This window comes from Cibotium barometz, chromosome 51 (genome assembly GCF_041138505.1).
Source record: "Cibotium barometz isolate CiBa-2024 chromosome 51, ASM4113850v1, whole genome shotgun sequence".
Classification (NCBI taxonomy): Eukaryota; Viridiplantae; Streptophyta; class Polypodiopsida; order Cyatheales; family Cibotiaceae; genus Cibotium; species Cibotium barometz.
In genome coordinates this window covers 32,238,106-32,257,340 of record NC_141096.1, presented here as the reverse complement: position 1 = coordinate 32,257,340, position 19,235 = coordinate 32,238,106, and positions in this window count along the sequence as shown.

Below are 19,235 nucleotides of genomic sequence, written 5' to 3'. Positions count from 1 at the left end.
TTCTTTATTAGCTTTCTTTTTCACCAAAATTAGGCCATAGCCCCCAAAATACAAGATGTGCTTTTTAGAGAGCACGGCACTCTTCTTTAACAAAAATAGAGTGTCAAATTGGGACTAGGGTAAAGCCATAGGCTTTAATAAATTCCACATAAATAAATGTATCTTTCCTAAAGTTCAAAATGAAAAAAATCATTTAATAAGATTACAAGCTACTATGCTTGCCAAAAATGAAATGTGATGATCCAAGACATTTCTTCCAAAGTAAACTCTTCAATTCCCATAGTCTTCATCACCTGAAAATATAAGCCCAATTAATTATTAAATTAATCCCACAAATATTAAACAGGCACAAATCATCACCAACTCATGATGACTACCAGGCGTAAGTACCCCAGGAATCACCCTGCCATACAAACCTAACTGAAATAATCATAGGTGGCCTCAAACATACGTCATATACCACACGTATTAATATTTATAGTGGTGTCACCCATGATATTAACCTAGCCAACATGACGCAAGAGTAATCTAGGCGTCCCCAAATTACTCAAGAGGGGATAAATAATATTTTTTCTAGAGGACTTAAAATATATTCTCATGACAGCACATTTGGAATCTACTCACCAAGACCTTTCCAATGATATATAGCATGATGGAAAATTTTGATTATTCAAGAGGTCCCCAAATTAGTGATGATGTGGCATGTTACCAAAAATTTCACCATGAGCCCATTTTTCTAGAGAGAGGAGGTGTGGAAATCCTTAAGGGGCAAAAATGAGAGTCCATATTTTGCATAATTCCATGGATTTAGCCTAGCTTTTGAGGACAGATTTACAGATAGCTTTTGAGGACAAATTTACAGCTTGCTTACTCCGAGCTTGGGAGCACCTCAGGCTGTCCCTTACGCAGGTAGCTCTGATAGCCTCATAGAAACATCTTGAGTTGTTGCATGCATGGAATCCTTTTCTGTACTGATCCACAACCCTAAGCTGAATTAAGAACATTGATGTTGAACTAAGATGATTAAGATAGAGGAGAGAGAAGAAGAGAGAGATTGGGTGTCAAGGTTTTCTTTTATTCATATGGTACAAAAAGGTTGCATAAATTCTTGTACATGTGTGGGCCTTGGTCAGCCCCAAGGGGTTGACCCCATGGCCCAGAACCACTTCCAGTTGTCCAAAAACTACTAAACTTTATGGGGGATGTCCTCTACTTCTAGTCCACTTGCACACCAAGCTCTCCGACTCAAATCTCCTTCAGCAAGCCCTCCATCAGCTCTCTGAGATGGCTGAGCTAGCAGCTGCTGCAGATGCTTTGGACCAGACACTAACCCTTCTGCTGCACCTCTTTAGTAGACCCAAAAAGGATGAAACTTTGAAAATTTGTTCCTTGACTTGTATGAGATGACCCACATACTGAGTTTCATGCCTAAATTCAAAGGAGAAGTCCCCCAACAGCCTGTAAGTCCCTCGGGTCCTTATGCAATCTTGACTGGAGCAGCTACGATAGGTACTTTTCACACTTGCAAACACCTTCCTCCTAGTATCAAAATCTCATGATATTTGGTGTGTTTCAACTAAAACATATGGAAATACTCCACACAAAACCTTATACCCTAGTTCTCTTCCAGCATTGAGAAAATAGGGTTGGAACATGACACTCTAACTAGTTTGGATTTTTGGAACACTGCTAGCCCCAATCTCTTGCCTTCCACACTTCCAGCAATACAAAAAATTTACTAGAAGGATTCCACTTTGCAAACCTTGTTCTCTACTATCTCTCACCTCAAGCTTCCCTCTTGGCTCCAAAACACGAGACCACGTAACCCTAAGAAATGCCTGCTACTATAGACAGCCTATAACTCACAACCCACAAGAAAACACCAAGAAAGAGATAGAAAGAAACACAGATTCAAGCTTATCGAGTTGTTATATCTCTCTCTAAAAAGTTGGATAGGCTATTTTCTCTCTCTATAGCCACTCTATTCTTTGTCTAGGGCTGGACGGTAGGTACAGAGGATTGGACAGTAGATTGAGAGGGTTGGACAATGGGTACAAGAGAGCTGGATAGTGGTCACTTTCTCTCTCTAGGGCTTAATAGCTTGTTATTCTCACTCTATAGGTTGTACAACAGGTGCTTCTCTCTTAACGATATTGAATAGAGGTCTACAAAGATGTCCTAGGTCGTGGAGGAATAGCCGAGGCTTGTCGGGTGGTTCAATTGTGTCTTGCACTGGCCTTCAGGTTGGCATCTAGCATCATGTCGACCCCACTATGTGGAGCATGTCCGCCCAGAACCACTTCCACTTGACCAAACACTACCAAACTTGATGGGAGAAATCCTTTATCTCTACTCTACCTACACATAAAGCTCCAACTTAAATCTCCTTCAACAAGGCCTCCGAGATGGCTATAAGCTGGCAACTGAGATGTTTTGGACCAGACACTTACCCTTCTACTACACCTCCTCAATAGATCCAAAAAGGATGAAACTCTGTAAATTTGTTCCTTGACTTGTATAAGACCCACATATCAAGTTTCATGCCCAAATTCAAAGGAGAAGGCCCCCGACAGCCTTTAACTCCCTTGGGTCCTTATGTAGTCTTGACTGCATGCAGCTATATCAGATATGTACTTTTCACACCTTTAAACAGATGCCTCCTCGTGTCAAAATCTCATGAGATTTGTTATGCTTCAAGTATAGCATATGGAAATAATCCACACAAAGCATTATACCCTATTTCTCTTCTAGCATTGAGAAACGGGGCAGGAATAGGACACTTTGACTAGTTTGGAGTTTTGGAACAAGGCAACACTGCTAGTCCCTATCTCCTGCCTTCCACATTCCCACCGACTACAAAACTTGTACTGCAAGGATTCCACTCTGCAAACCTTGTTCTCTACGATCTCTCACCTCAAGCTCCCCTCTTGGCTCCAAAACATCAGTCCACGCAACCCTTAGACCTACCTGTTAGACAGCCTATAACCCAGAGCCCACAAGAAAACACCAAGAAATCGCAGGAAACACTAAGATTCAAGATTATGGGGTTGTTATATCTCTCTCTACAAAGCTAGTTGGACTGTTACCTTTCTTTCTACATAGTTGGATGTGCTATTCTCTCTCTCTATACTATCTTCTCTATCTAGGTGTTATGGGCTACCACACCTCCAAGAGGGAACTCTACACATTCACCTAAATGATGAGCAATAGATCACAACCGTGGTAGGGTACTTACCAATGCTTCAAACTTGAGTCCCTCAAGGCCTCCAAGCTCACTTGTTAAGCTCCAAACTCCAAGATCCACCTCCACGTTGTCACCGTAGAGTCGCTTGCACCGTCACATAAGGCAATCACTCTCACTCTCTCTCACTCTCTCACACAAGCATGAAAGAGGCACAATGCTAGAATGCTCTCACTCCTTCAATCTCTCTCAAGACACAAGGGAGAGCTCTCTATAGCACAAAGGGGTTTGTGTCTTTTCATTATGAGAAAATGCCTTATATATATTTGGCCCTTATTCACACTTGGGCGCCCAAAACTCACTTACTAGGCCTTGGGTGGCCAATATCTCATAATGTAAAAATTTTATAGTGTCGTTTCATGACACTTCTTAATGTCCTCAATTGAGGATCATGTTTGTTAATCCAAAATGGGATTAACATCCCCCCCCTTCCTGATGTAGGTTCTTTTCGAGGTCTGAAGACCTAGTCACCGAACTCATGTCAGTAAAAGTTTCTCCTGGATTGGAGTTTCTTAAGTGTATGTCTGAAAGCTGAATGGGATTACTAGAATCCAATATCCACCATGTCTTCGAAAGTTATGTGCATGTATCCTGGAAGACATCAAAGCCGGTGGTAATAAATCATGATCCCCCTATCTGATGGGCCTTGGTTCATGTCAACCCTCAAGTAGTGTTCTGCCTTATAGCCATCATAAGGCTCCTTTGGTTGGTCTATGAGCACTACCACTAACTTCAAAAATCTCACACTGGCTATAATAGCGGGGTCGGGAATGTTGCGCCATGCCCTGATCCATGTCAATATTTGCTGTCTTTGTTCCTGAACGTGGGCAAATGTTGCTGGGATAAAGATTGGGAAGTTGTAGCACACATGCGAGTCACACCTTTTGGCTTCTTGAAACTCCAACGGTGTCCATCTTCTTTTAATTGGCATGTACAATGGATCGACCCGCAATGTTGATTGCGCGCTCATGTACACTTGGCTGTATTCGGGAATCACTAGTAGGTACTCTTTTCTCCAGTTGGGTTGAATTCCAAAATCTTCCAGTTGGGGGTGCTCTTCAGTAGTGACTATTGTGGTGTAGCCACCTCTTGTGTGCACGGGGTTTGCTTTCCTCCACTTGTGGAAATAGTAAGCTGATCATAGATGTTACTATTCTTATTGCCAGCAAATCAGCTAGCTGTGGATTTGCCAGCTTTATGCGCTTGGCTGCATTTTCCCATAAGGTGGCCTCTCCCACTAATGGAAGAAGTTCGTTTAAGTTAGGTCATGGTGCGTGGAGAGGGTATGGTACATTATGCTGTTTTGTTGGAGAGTGACTTTTGAGTATGCTTTTGGCATGATCCGACGTGTGGGCTCAAAGGGAATAATCTACATGAGTACCTTGAACATTAATTTGGGCTTCAAAACAGGATTGCCTGCTCGTATGAGTCCCTCGTACTCTGCAGCTATCAAAGAATCCAAGATTGTATCATCAGTAATATAAACGGTTCAAGATTTTCTTGTAGGAAGGTTTGTCTTACCTCTTGAGAGTGCCTTGTTGGAAATGGGGTAGGTGCCAGTACCTCCTCGAGGGCCGAGAGTGTTAGTGGGAAAATCTATTTCACATTGATAAAAAGATGAGAAAATGCATTCAGCCTGTTAGTAGGTTGCGAGTTAGGATATGGGTTAAGTAACTTACTAGCAACATTAGAGTAGATAGGGTAAGTGGATTTTGAAAATGAAGAAGATTCTTCTTGTCCATGTCCTATGCTAGGGGGCGGGTGACTAGGCTTATGAGACTTAATAAATTCCCGTAAGTCTGGACTTTCTTCTTCGTTATAGTGGGATACTCTATATGGGTAGCATCAAAATTGTATTGTACAGTTTCCAGCATGGCTTCTAAATGTTTGTAGATATTAGTGTAGAGTTTTAGAATGCCAAAAGGGTGATAGAGAGTGGACTCATAGAGGTTTAGATGTTGGTGAGTGTTATATACCTCTAACCAGCCGTGACTTATGACCCATTGGTAACTATGTGCTATGACTTCGTAGTTGGCAGGCGTCTCTGGAATGTTATCTAGGACAAACAGATCTAATTTTTTGACACTGTTGTCCAAAATTTCTAAGTTTTGGAGCACGCAACACCAACTACGAGGGTTTAGCATGATAGGATGTAGGGGATAGAAAAAGATATCCTGAGGATTAGTTAATACTAAGTCACCTCGCAAAATTTCAATGATTATGGTGGGATCAACGTCTCTTTTTGTATTTTGTTTGATTAAGGTTAGTTCTCCCAGGCCTATATCCTCAGACAGATTTAAGTCATATTGAATTAAAGAGAGGGTTAGTGTAGACAAAAACAAAGACAGAGTTTGAGGAGGGGTCCGAGGAGTTACTGGCAACTGTCCCAACTCGAAGGCGCGCTCAAGGAGTAGACGAAGGTCATCATTGGGTTCTGGCCGCTGACTTCATTCTTGGATTGCGAGCTGATGCTTCAATTCTTGCACGCGGGACTATATGTTGCTAATGAGATTTGATATTGATGTTTCTTTGACTATCCTCGCAGCATCCAGTTATTCAAATCTTTGGGTGGCATCTTCTTGGGCTCGCCGAGTGGTTGCTTCCCTTGCCTGAGTGTCGGTGATCTATTGTAAACTTTGTGCTTCTAACCTCTCAGTGTCTTGAAGTTGTTTCGTAAGCTTTGTCACTATTTCCTTGTGTGCCAATTCAATTCTGTGTGCTTCGACCTGGCTTGCATTTATTGTTTCATTGAGACCTCTGATCTTCTCGACATGAGCCTTGTTGGTCTATTCCCTTTCCTGTTGTAGATAGATTGTCTTCTCCTCCTCTTTGGTCTTGCAATGGTGATTCTTTGGCCCTAGCATTGGCTTGGAAGTCCTGTACTTGCTGCACATGGAGTGTCATGAATTCTTTTGTGTAATTTTCTTTCTAGAGTTGTTCTTTTACTTGTTCGAGTTTGGCATTGAGATTAGCATTCTCTTTGATCTTTTGTACTATTGTTTGGCTTAGTACAAGTATTCTCTAGTAAGTTGTACCTTTTCTCCTGCTCTTCTATAGCTTTCAAACTCTTCATAATGACCTCCTTGTGGGTTGTCTCAGCTGCTTCCAGGTTTGCCTTTAACTTTTGAACTTGTTCTGATGTATCTTTGACCTACTTCTAGAGTGCAGTGTTTCAATCGTGGAGCATATGTGTGGTTAGGAGATGGCATTGCCAAACTTTTTGTTCCTACTCCCACATTGCATTGGTGCTTGATTCTATCTCCAGCCCAATCGGTGGTTGGTTGAGCAGCTCATCAAGTCCTTCTATGGTCTCCTACAAGAATTTTTGGTAATCGATGTTCTGCAGGGAGGCAAGCTGTGGTAGTCTTTCTTAGTCTTCTAATATCCTCCTCTTGCTTGGACTTGACGGCTCTAGAGTTCTTTGTCTTTTAATTTATTCCAGGGGTTCCTCTAGTTCCTGTAATTGGTTTGTGGCTACCTCTACATCTTGTCTTTCTTCAGCTTGTATGAGCGTTGCTGGTTATGGAGCCATCTCTATTGGTGTGTCTGTGAGACTTAAGTCTTTGAGAGGAGATAAGTCTTTAAATATAAGTTGGGCAGGGCTTGTTGGAGGAGTGACTTGTTGTTGGGGTTCCTGTGTGGTACTGCTGAGAATATTTTCTTTCAGTGCCTCTGTGTAAGTAAGGATTTCTGTGGCCACTTCTTCCTTAAGTCTTTGTGACTCAGTAGAAGCAACATTGGTGAGCACTCCCCTCATCCTTATATCTGTTCTCTTCTTGTGATCTTTCTTCATCTACTTATGATATCCTTAGTCTCCATCAAAATTTCTTGCCCTTCATGTACATCTTCAGTTGGTAATGTGGGCTGCTCTGGTAGCAGTGCCAATTGCATATGTTCTTCCGGTTCAGGCTCCTTGAGAGCTCTTTTGGCTACATGTTTGAGCACCTGTGTGAGTAGGTATGGGTTAGATATTTTAGATTGGTGGGCCTTCAAATAGTTCTCCATCTTCTTATGTAGACAGAATGCCCAATCTTCTTCTTTCTCCTCATGTACTTTTGCTATTCTGTTGAGACCCACTTTGTTGTATTTGTCAACAGGCTTTATCTGCATCATTAAAGACATTGCCTTGCAAGCCTTCTCTGTAACCTCATCTTGGATGTTCTTGTACTCTGCACCATTCGAATTGTTCTTTAGCATGTCCTTCCAAGGCATCTTGTCAATGTTGTGTATGTGGGCGCTGATTACCAACTGGAAATTGCAAAGCTTCTCTTATGAGGTCCTCTGTGATGATGAGTTCTTCTGTAGTGCCGTCTGCCTTGGTGATTCTCCCTCTTTTGTTCCCCTTGTCATAGGTTTCCAGGTACTCCGCGCAGAGTTCTGTGTCGATAGTCCGGAGGAGTATCTGTGCCATTCTTCCTAGACTGATTTTGTCTAATTTTGCCTTTACTTCAGCCTCTTCTAGTATCTATAGACACTCCGGGCTGTGGTACTGGAGGGCTGCCTTTCCATGGGCTGTTAATGATGGCTTCCTTCCTGAGGATGATGGTCCCATGGAAAGGTTGGGCATAAGTACCCAAGAAGTTCAGCTTTGGTTTCTGTGTCCCCCGTCATTTCTGGCTAGCTGGGGATCTCATGGCACTGCTTGCTTGAGTTGTGGATGGGTTCTTGTGGGCTTCGGACTTCGAGGCCAACATTTGTATCAGGCACATATGAACAGTCGAATGACTGGTGGGGTTGATCTCTTCCTTTTTTTTTCTTTTTTCTTTTTGGAAAATAGGTCAGTATTGTTGAAGAGTGTGTTAATGTATGAGCAATCCATTGGTGTGTTAATAGTCAGTTCATGGCACAGTAGGAGTGAAAAGGCGAGGCCGTGAAAGTATAGGCACAATTTCTGTGAAAGTGTTAGTACATGAAAGGCTTAAGCCGCCATGAAAGGCTCAGTCCGTGAACGGCTCTGGCTGTGAAAGGCTCAGGCGTGAAAGTGCAGGAATAGTTTCTGTGAATTGCTCTGGTCGTGAAAGGCTCAGTCTGTGAACGGCTCTGGCCGTGAAAGGCTCATGCGTGAAAGGCTCATGCATGAAAGTGAAGGAATAGTTTTTGTGAACGGCTCTAGCCGTGAAAGGCTCAGGCGTGAAAGTGCAAATAATATTTTTAATCATTTGTGTCTAGTTGTGGAGGGTTTCTCTCTGCATCTCTTTGATGAATTTCTTTGTTTTTACCCTTAAGTTCCCTATTGAGTTTTGTAGCCAAAGTGGGTACTTTCGTTGCCTTGGGAATTCCCAATTCATTTGGCTAGGGTTGCTTTTTCCTCCACACAAGGGTTGGTGTGGTGCTGGCTTGAGTCGCCCAAGTTGATTTTGCCTACTCTTACCACCCTCTTTTTGATGACTCGACCTGTTTGTGGTATTGGCTACTGAGTGGGGTTTGGGTACCCATATTGCTGCATTGCCTTGATAGTATCCTTGTGCTCGCAGTAAGTCCTTTTGGACCCAGTGCTCATGGGCTCCTTGAGGTCTCCTTAGATGCTTGGAGTCCTACCAATTGATTTGATCAATAAGGTCTGACTTTTGGATTGTTTGCAAGATCTTCTTGCGTTCTTTTTATCATTGATGGTGTCCATCTTGTTTGGTTGATCTATTAGTTGATTCTTGGGCACCCACTTCTGTGTACCCTTACATGTAGGGTATTGTGTGGGTAAGCATCATAGAACAATTGTTGGTTCTGTCCTCTGAGATTGTTGCCATTGCACTCGTTGTTTGCTCATCACTTATGTTGTGCTTCCCTCTGTTTGTGTCGAGCTCCATAAGGGTATGGACATGACCTTCTCGCCTGTGCTTATCAATGCTATTCATTCTTCCCATTGGATATCAAATTTACTGGCACAGATCCAGGATCATCCTAGAATCATCTCTTCTTCCATGGAACCTGTAGGCATGACAAACACCTTCTCGACCAAGGAATTATTTTTGATGGAAATGTCAACATTTAAAAATCCCTCAACTTTTGTGGCTATCAAGTGAATGCTACGAACTTGCGCATCACTGGGCAAGGTGTGGTTTACCTAATGCTACCCAGGTTTCATATGAGATCAAGTTATGACTTGAACCCGTATCTATTAATGCAATGATTGTTGCATGGCCTTTAGCTGTAGTAAGTCCCACCTTGAGTTGTGCTGGCTCAATGTTTAGTTTCTCTTTGTCCAAAAGGGTCACAGAAGTCATATTGACATGTATCAGTCTTTTGTGCTGTAGTTGTTTGGCTTTGATCTCTCTAAACTTAGCCTCTTCTTGTGCTTGCTATATCTTTTCTTTTGCAAGTTGTTTTTGTTGTTTCAAGAAATGTTCTTGAAAGAGCATCTCTTGGGTTAGTGGTCCAAAGTATTTTTTTAATTTACTTCCATTGGCATAACCCTCCATTTGGATGCTATAAATTATCTCAATTCAAACAGATCCCTGAGATGTGATTTTTGATACTCGGAATGGTCCCAAGCCTCGATATTTAAGTTTCTTTTTCCTGGAGCTACCGCGACACCATACATGAGGAGACAAGGTCTCCCGTTTCAAGTTCTTTTTGCTTAATGTTTCTGTCGAACCAGTGTTTCCTTCGTAGTTTTTCAACCATGAGTCCATGTGATGCTATCAATCTGGTCTCATCAAGTTTTTCTAAGTTAATTAGCCTTTCAGCTAATGCATTCTCTGTTAGACGCTCTTGTACACAGCAATGCTTAAGCTTGGGACTAGGTATTCCATATAGGCATAACTTCTTCCACACCATATGCTAGACAGAAAGGAGTGTAACTTGTTGCTACCTTATATGATGTTCGATAGGCCCATAGGGCTACTGTCAGCTTATGTTCGCAGTCTGTTCGACTCGCTTCCAAGGTTTTCATCAAGATAGTACACAAAATCTTGTTTATACTCTCTACTTGACCATTGGCTTGTGGGATAATAAGGTAATGATTTTTTAAGGATCACTGAGAATCCCGCAAGTGCTTGCTATCCCTGAATAGCTTCTTCCAATATGGTGATGAAGTCATCCTCTCTAGCACATTGTCTCAGCACATTATCTTTTCCTAGCTTATAGTTCTCCCATAATCATATGATAATAAAAGGTGTAGCCAGCTTGATAAGCCGCCGCCGCATTTTATCTTTGTTCAAAGGTATTTCGTGCGGAAAACCATAAGCTAGATACTCTGAGATTTCTTCACTCCATTCGGGTACCATATCCAACTTAAATAAAAAAGCTTCAGGAAGGTCATCAATCAGTAGTTGGTTCCCCATTTGGAATTCTCGACATGTGGTTGGCCACCAACACATGCTATGTTCCCTTCCTTACCGTGACTGTAAAGTCGAATTCCAACAATAATAGTAACCATCGTGTGATTCTCCCCATGGTGCAAGGTTTATTTACTAGGTATAATAAAGCTTGATGATCCACGAAAAATACGAATTTGTTGGCCAAGAGGTAATGTCGATATTTCTTTGACTGCGCAAACCATGGCCAATCCTTCTCTCTCTGCGGTGGTGTTATTCACCTCTGCATCATTCAGCTGAAAACTAGAGAAGAAAACTGGATAGTCCAATTTGAACTCAATAGGTACGCAACCAATAGAAAAATTTGATGCATCAATATGAATGTGAAATATGAGATCCCAATTGGGGGGTCGAACAATCGGCGCGCTTTTCCAACGCTTGCTTTAGTCGATCATATGCTTCCTGACACTCCTTGGTCCACTCAAAGAAAATGAGGGGCTTGTACAAGGGTCTGGCTATTTCAGCATAAAAAATCATGAAGCGACTATAATACCCCACATGACCCATAAACCTTTGCACTCCCTTGTAGTTGGTCTAGGTGGTGGCAGCTTCAATATCAGTTTGACCTTGCTATCATCCGTGATATACCATTCTTTGAGACAATGTGTCCCAATATCATGCCATGCTTGACCCAAAACTGACACTTCAAGGGGTTCAGTGATATACAATATAATCGACATCGCTCGAACACCTTCCTTGTGAGACCCCCGCCCCCTCCGAGGGCACTGGCAGCGGAAGCAGCGTCACCCTCTTGCACAGGGCAGGGATCCACACTTGGGGCCTCGCCCACAGATGTCCGAACAAGAGACTAATGGATGGCCAGGAGAGGACGCCCATGCGGAGTCATGGGCAGCCAGGCTAGTGTGGACGGCAGGCCACACACGATATAGCCTGGGGGATGAGGGGCAATCCTCATTCTTCCTCTATGGCTGGGTGGTGAGCCAGAGGCCGTCCCCTCCTGTGGTAACGCCCATAGCGGCGTTACGGATTTTTTTTTTTAAAAAAAAGAAACACAAAACAACGGTACACCCCACGAAACAAACCCAACACGGCCATCGCGCCGTGTGGCCGTAGTGCCCGTTTTCCACGAAAGAGACCCACCGCACACGGCCGTAGCGCTGCGTGCTAAGAGAAAGACAAATCCCACGGCCGTAGTGCCGAGTCCTTCGAGAGAGAGCCGTTCTATGGCCGTTGTGCCTAGTGAACACTTCTATGGCCGTAGCGCCTAGAGGAAATTTCATCCAGCACATGTGCACTGCACGTGTGCACCTAGAGGAGAAAACATACGACCGTAGCGCCTGGAAATTCCTAGGCCGTAATGCCTAGAGCAAGTAATCGAAGGCCATTGTGCCTTCTAAATTGTTTGCAAAACAAAAGCCGTTTCCTCGACCGTAGCGTCGAGTAACTAAACTTGTACAAACACGTTCTTACCTTGTTTTTTCAAGTGTGTTTGTTTTTCAGTTTACTACTTGCTCGTGCCGTCGACCTTCGTGGTTCTAGTTTATTGCATTGTTTACATTGCAAGTAAATAAAAATGTCTGCCCGTCCCAGTGTGTCCCCACCCACTAGTCCGGTAGGTTTTTCAGGACTTCTCTCTTTGGTCGCGGGCCTAACCCCGACCGAGTTGGCTGGCCGTAGACGCTAGGCCGTCTCCCGTTCGGAAGGGCGCTCTCTGGGCACGTCTCGTGACCCGCAGGTGCCTTCCATGTCTCGTGACCCTGCCCTTGACCTTGGCATGCCCATAGAGGCCACCGACCTGGCTGACCCCGCTCCGGCCGATGAGCTGGATTATATGGACACTGACGTCGCCGAGGGGGACGATGACCTCTTGGCAGACCACGATTTTGACTAGTACCTTACTGACCCTGCCGACATCCTCACGGAGCAAAGCGCTCTAATGGGATGTTTAGATATGTTAACACGCAATTGACGACCTTACAGAGGGTCCAGGATGACGTTGTCATGATGCTGCAGGGCATCTCCACATGCCTAGACGTGTTGTCCGCTATTTCCACATCTTCTCCTCTTCCTCGTGATAGACGCCCGCCTGCGCGACACGCGTCAGCGCAGCCTCACCCGTGGTCCCGGGAGGACAGGCCGCAGTGCTTGCGAGGTCGCCCGTAGAGGAAGCCTCGGGGTTACTTAAAGATTTTAAGTTGCCTAGTTTTGGCGGCGAGGAACGAGAGCGTAACAAGGATTCTGTTAATATGTTCTTAGTGAAATGGTTAGACATTCATGAGCTGTGTAAGCAGCCTAGCCATGTGCTTGGGAAGCTTTCGAAATTTTGAAACAATGTTTCGAAAGGAGTTTTTTCTAGGCAATGAAGAAGAGAGAAGTTGGGATGCGTAGGACAAGTGTTCGATAGAACACAAGACCCTCACCCAGTACATCTCTGACTATACAAAGAGCTCATACTCAAGTTGAAGGGAATCGATGCATTCCAAACATTGAGGGGCTTCAAACAAGACCTAACAAATGATTATCTTGAGTTTGTAGAGCCCTTACGGCCTAAGGACCTCTCTCAGGCCATCAAGTATGCGCAAATCTATGATGACAAGCGCCGTGGTGCGCGAGATGGGGCAGGGAGATCAGTGGATAAAGAAAAAAAGGAGTCGGGGGTTTAAAAGAAAGGGTTTCCGTAGTGAAAAATCAGGGGACAGGACGGAGGGGAGTCAGGAGGTCGTTGGTCTAAAAAACCAAGACCCTTCAAGAAAAAACGAAGTTCTGAAACCCACAAAAAGGAGCAGTATTTGCAAGCACAAAAGGAAAATCGTTGCTTTAACTGCAATGAAGTGGGGCACAACAAGGCTGATTGCCCAAAGTTAAAAGCAAGCACTAGTGGCAAGGCGCCTAAGAGCGATGGTAAATCCTCTAGGCAGTTGCACACGGTGCAGATGCTACCTCTCAGTGCCGGAGAGTTCAGAGAGGTTACGGTGAGTCATTGTGACGAGCGTCACACTTGTTCAGTGACACCAGTTATGTGGCAGCCTAGTGTTGGTCCGCATGACATGGTGTGCATGTATGGCACCATAGGTGGCCGTAGAGTCACTGTCTTTATAGACGATGGGGCTAGCCATAACTTTTTGAACTATTCATTGGTCAAGAAGTTGAAATTAAAAGAAACCGCAAGTGATCATGAGTATACCGTTGGTTTGGCCAATGGTTATGATAAAAAGGTATGGAATACCGTGGTCTTGGGAGTCCCTTTGATCATGCAGGACTATGAGGCCGTGCTTGACTTCCAAGTCATGAATTTGGCTAAAGCAGATGTTTACTTAGGCACGGAGTGGCTGTATAGCCTCGGTCCTAGCCTAGTTCGGAGTTATTTACACAACACAAGCTATTTGAGTCTGGGGGTAATATCATCACCCTACAGGGAGACCGTAGTGTCCCCTTTTCACCACTTATATCATCGCTCGAGTTATGCCATGCGGTCCGCAGCGGCCAGGTAGCACAAGTATACGCTTGTTACCCTCTTGTAAATTTTGTTTCCGTAGTTGAAACTGAAAGTAATGTTTGCGTAGACAAACATGGAAAACAAAGCCTTGGAAGAGACCCACTGTTTTCTGAAAACCCTGTTTGGCATGCATGTGATGATGAAACAACAAAGTCCAAGGCAAAAGAGACTCTAAAAACAAAGTACATAGATGCTTTGAAAAGTTTATTGCAGGAATTTCAAGATGTCTTTCCTACAGAGCTTCCAAATGGTTTACCACCATCAAGGGAAGTAGACCATGGCATCGAAGTTATGCCTCGGTCTAAACCAATAAGCAAGCCTGCTTATAGGTTGAGCCACCCCGAGGCACAGGAGGTGGAAAAGCAGTTGACCAAATACTTAGAGAAAGGGTTTATTCGCCTTAGTTCGAGTCCTTGGGCATCACTGATTCTTCTGGTAAAGAAGAAAGACGGTTCTATGCGCATGTGCATGGATTATCGGGCTCTTAATCAAGTCACGATTGCTAACTACTCCATTGACGACGGGTACTTACTCTACAAGGGTAGGGTGTGTGTACCAACTATTGGTGACTTTTGAGCATGCATTCTTAGAGAAAGTCATGATAGTCCAAGTGCTGGTCATCCCGGGATACAAAAGACCTATGCACTAGTCAAACGACAATTTTATTGGCCTAGTTTGTTCAAGGACGTCCAGACTTATGTGCTGTAATGCAATAAGTGTCAGGTCAATAAGCATAAAAGGCTAAAGGTTGGGGGCTTGCTCCATCCTTTAAGCATTCCTCAAGGGAAATGGGAAAAAATTTCCATGGATTTCATTACCGGTTTACCCAAGACGAGTCGAGGGAATGACTCGGTGTGGGTGGTAGTGAACAGGTTAACTAAAATGGCAAAGTTTATTGCCACCAAGAAAATGGCAAAAATGCCAGAGTTGGCAAAACTCTTTATTGAACATCTCTACAAGCTATATGGCTTGCCCGCAGATATAGTGTCATATAGAGATAGAAAGTTCAACAACCACTTTTGGAGGGAAGTCTTCAAAAAGCTGGATACTACTCTGAGTATGAGTATGGCGGACCATCCGGAGTCTGATGGTTAAACAGAAAGGATCCAACAACTGGCTTTACACCATTCATGTTGATGTATGGTTTTCAGCCGAGGTCTCCGTTGGCTGTAGGCCTAGATAAGAAGAAGATTCAATCTGTCAAGGAGTTCCTTGAAGATATGAATGATATGCTCAAAGCTGCACGCGAGAGCATTCGTAGCACACAGGATCGCGCTAAAACATTTGCCGATAAAGGACGCAGACAAGTGACCTTTGTAGAAGGTGACTTTGTATTTTTAAAGGTTCCTGCGCAGTCAGCAACCATGAAAACGGAAAAGTGTGATAAACTTTCTCCTAGATATTGCGGTCCTTTCAAGGTCCTTAAGAAGATTGGGGATGTAGCCTACAAACTTGAGTTACCGGAGAGTTCTCAAGTTCATCCTGTCTTCCATGTTAGTAAACTGAAGAAATCAGTTCACGGGTTAGAGAACGCAGTTTCTCTAGATATTTTGGGTGGAATTGATCACTCCACCAAAGATACCACATGAACCGAAAAGGATTCTTGGGTATCGAGACAGACAAACCTGACATAAAGTGTACCAAGAGGTACCTGTTAAATGGACAGATAGGGATGAGGAGGTAGCTACCTGAGAACGCCGTAGTGCAATTTCCAAAAAGTTTCCCCAGTTTGTTTTCGAGGACGAAAACTCTTCTTAAGGGGGGTAATGTCACATAGGCTGTAACGCCTGTGTGACCGACGGCGGACCGGATGGCCATGTCCGGGGTTCAGTGGGAGAGGACGCCCATGCGGAGTCATGGGCAGCCAGGCTAGTGTGGACGGCAGGCCACACACTATATAGCCTGGGGGATGAGGGGCAATCCTCATTCTTCCTCTATGGCTGGGAGGTGAGCCAGAGGCCGTCCCCTCCTGTGGTAACGCCCATAGTGGCGTTACGGATATCTAACATCTATCGTACCATAACAAAATTGAGTCTCATTTTAGGTATCCATCAGTCCAGCCTAACCCCATCCAATCTCGTGGGTTAGCCAACCGCCCAACCACTGTAGTGATGGGATCCATATAAGAATTCTGTTAGGTTTTGTCCCGGATACCAGGGAAAAGAGTTTCCAAGCCCCCTAGCCGGATATTCATGCAAACTTAAAACTAGACACACCACTTACACACCCAATATGAAATTGCCTTTTTCACAGATTCAGCTGTCTTTAAAACAATCATTTAATGAAACTATAGTATCACTGATCATAATCCTCCAAAATATTCGGTTGAATCCTAATTTCCAATTTTTCCTTCATCAGTGTACCTATGGTATCATTGGCAACCAGAACGCTCACCACCTGTCCACTCAGGGGCCTTTTCGATAGTTCCTAGCTCATAGTAATCGGTAATATTTTCACTTATAAAAATCAAAATGGAATCTCTGTTGAAGATCAGCAAGATCAATCAACAGATCCATATAAAAGAGCCATGGACTCATCCGTTGAGGACCAGCAAGGTCAATCAACCTGATCCATGCCCGAATTCAGAAAACAACTCTTACTCCTTGTTCCAATATCTTCCCATGCCTGAATTCAGAAAACAACTCTTACTCCTTATTCCAATATCTTCCCCCCCGACGCACGTGTGGGTATCTTCAGCGACCAACCTAGAGCCCGAGCACCGTATGGTCAGCACCCTCTAAGATCCTTCGCAGGTCACCTAGCGCTTCACTCATAGGCCGCTTCCTTGGTCCCTCATCCACCGTAACGGAAGCTCACCATTTAAATCGAACCGAGGCTAGTCAAGACCTTGGCGACCTTGCTACGCGAGACGTCCTCCATTGACTATCCGTCAGCTGTTGCAACTTTATCAGACTAGGTCTTCACGACCTCATTCACAAGACGGTCAAAATGCTTCCCCAGCATTCGTGACATAAAACAATCATTTAAAAACATGTCATAAATACAGTTTCTATAACGAACTCTCGTCTTTCCATATTGTTCCACATCAATTCTCATTTATTTCATATGTATTCTCATTCTCATCACATTATTTTCCATCTCATCACATCTTTTCTCATTTATCTGCATCAGATCTCATCCACTCGCATCCATATCCACATCTCATCACATCGTATTTGTTCACATAACATCTATCTCCATTTACATCACATCACATTCATTCATATCCATCACATTCATTTGTTCATATCCACCACATACATTCTCATAACCATCCCATCACATACATTCTATCCACATTATATCACATCACTTCTATCCACACATACACATCTCATCTCATTCATCCACATCCATCCAATCGTTCACATGTATGACTTCTCACATCCATCCAATCGTTCACATGTATGACTTCGCACATCTATCCATACATTCATATCTATCACTTCACATCCATATATATTCATGTCACATCACATCACATTCTTTCACATACACATCTATATCCATTCTTTCACATACATCCACATCCATTCTTTCACATACATTCACATCCATTCTTCACATACACATTCACATCTATTCTTCACATACACATCCACATCTATTCTTCACATACACATTCACATCCATTCTTTCACATACATCCACTCACATCCCATATCATTCATTTACATCCTGATTCACATCCATTCTTTCACATACATCTACTCATATCCCATATCATTCATTTACATCCTGATTCACATGACATCACATCTCATCCATTCATTCACATCTATTTGATTCACATCACATCTCATCACATCTATTCACCTCACATCTCATCACCTCTATTCACATCACATCCATCCATCCATTCATTCACATCCATCTGGTTCACATCACATCTCATCACATCTATTCACCTCACATCTCATCACCTCAATTCACATCACATCCATCCATCCATTCATTCACATCTATCTGATTCACATCACATCTATTCACCTCACATCTATTCACCTCACATCTCATCACCTCTATTCACATCACATCCATCCATCCATTCATTCACATCCATCTGATTCACATCACATCTCATCACATCTATTCACCTCACATCTCATCATCTCTATTCACATCAAATGCAAAAAATGGTGGGAATTACTCTTTTGGAATAACATTAAAACAAACTTTCTTTTCCACAAAATTTTGGAAAATTTTTGCCATAACCTCCTTTGTATGGCTGACCATTTCTCATTTTTATCATTCTTTAATTGACTTAAATTAACCCAAATTAGATTCATAGAACTCTAATCTACACAATTTTCTAAATTCAAAAGAGTAAACAATAAGAAGAGTTTAATTAATACTTTAGTTAATCTTTCTATGATTAAGAAAGGCTGGAATGTAAAGAAGAGAAGGGGGTGGCCTTTTCATCAAGGCATAGCATTTGAATTTGGTTCAATTTATTGCAAAACATAAAAATCAAGAAAACCATAGATTTGAAATTAAACAAGTAAGAAAATTAACTTACATAGAGCTTGTAAGCTCTCCTTTGGCTTAAGGGATTGAGGGTTCTACTCTTGTTTGAAGCAAGAGTGGCCACCAATTCACTTTGGAGAGGATTAGGCCAAAAATAATTGAATTATTAAAAAATTCAATGTAAATGGCTCTCAGAACAAGAGCAGAGTAACAATGCATAAACACCATTAAGATTTTACAAAGGGGAAGGCTTCTATTTATAGGAAAAAAGTGAGCCTCTAACCAAGCAAACTGATTCTAGAATTTTCCAGATCAGTTTGATCAATTTTTGACCATTTTTGGGTCAGTTTAGCTTTCTTTTTGGATCTAGTTGAAACAGGAGAGAGGAGAGATGAAAATATCTCATTATTTTTTAGTTTAAAACTCCTCCACACATGTGAAATAGGTGCCTCCTTCATAAGGGGAGATCCCCACACTGAGGTGTCAAAAATGCATCATTTCCTCTAAATATCTCTTTATTTTTAACTAATAAACCTTGTACTCAGTCAACTCTTCATCTTATGTGAGCATTTACTCATTTTTGGGGGTTTTCTTTTATTCTTCAATTTATCTCCTCCCTACATTTGGATTAATCTTATTGGTCCCATAGGAACCTTAATTGGACCATAATCTAAAAATTTCTGAAAATCTGGACCCTTAGGCTAAGGTCCTTTATACCTATTTTCAATTAATTCCAATTGCACATTAGAAAGTTCTT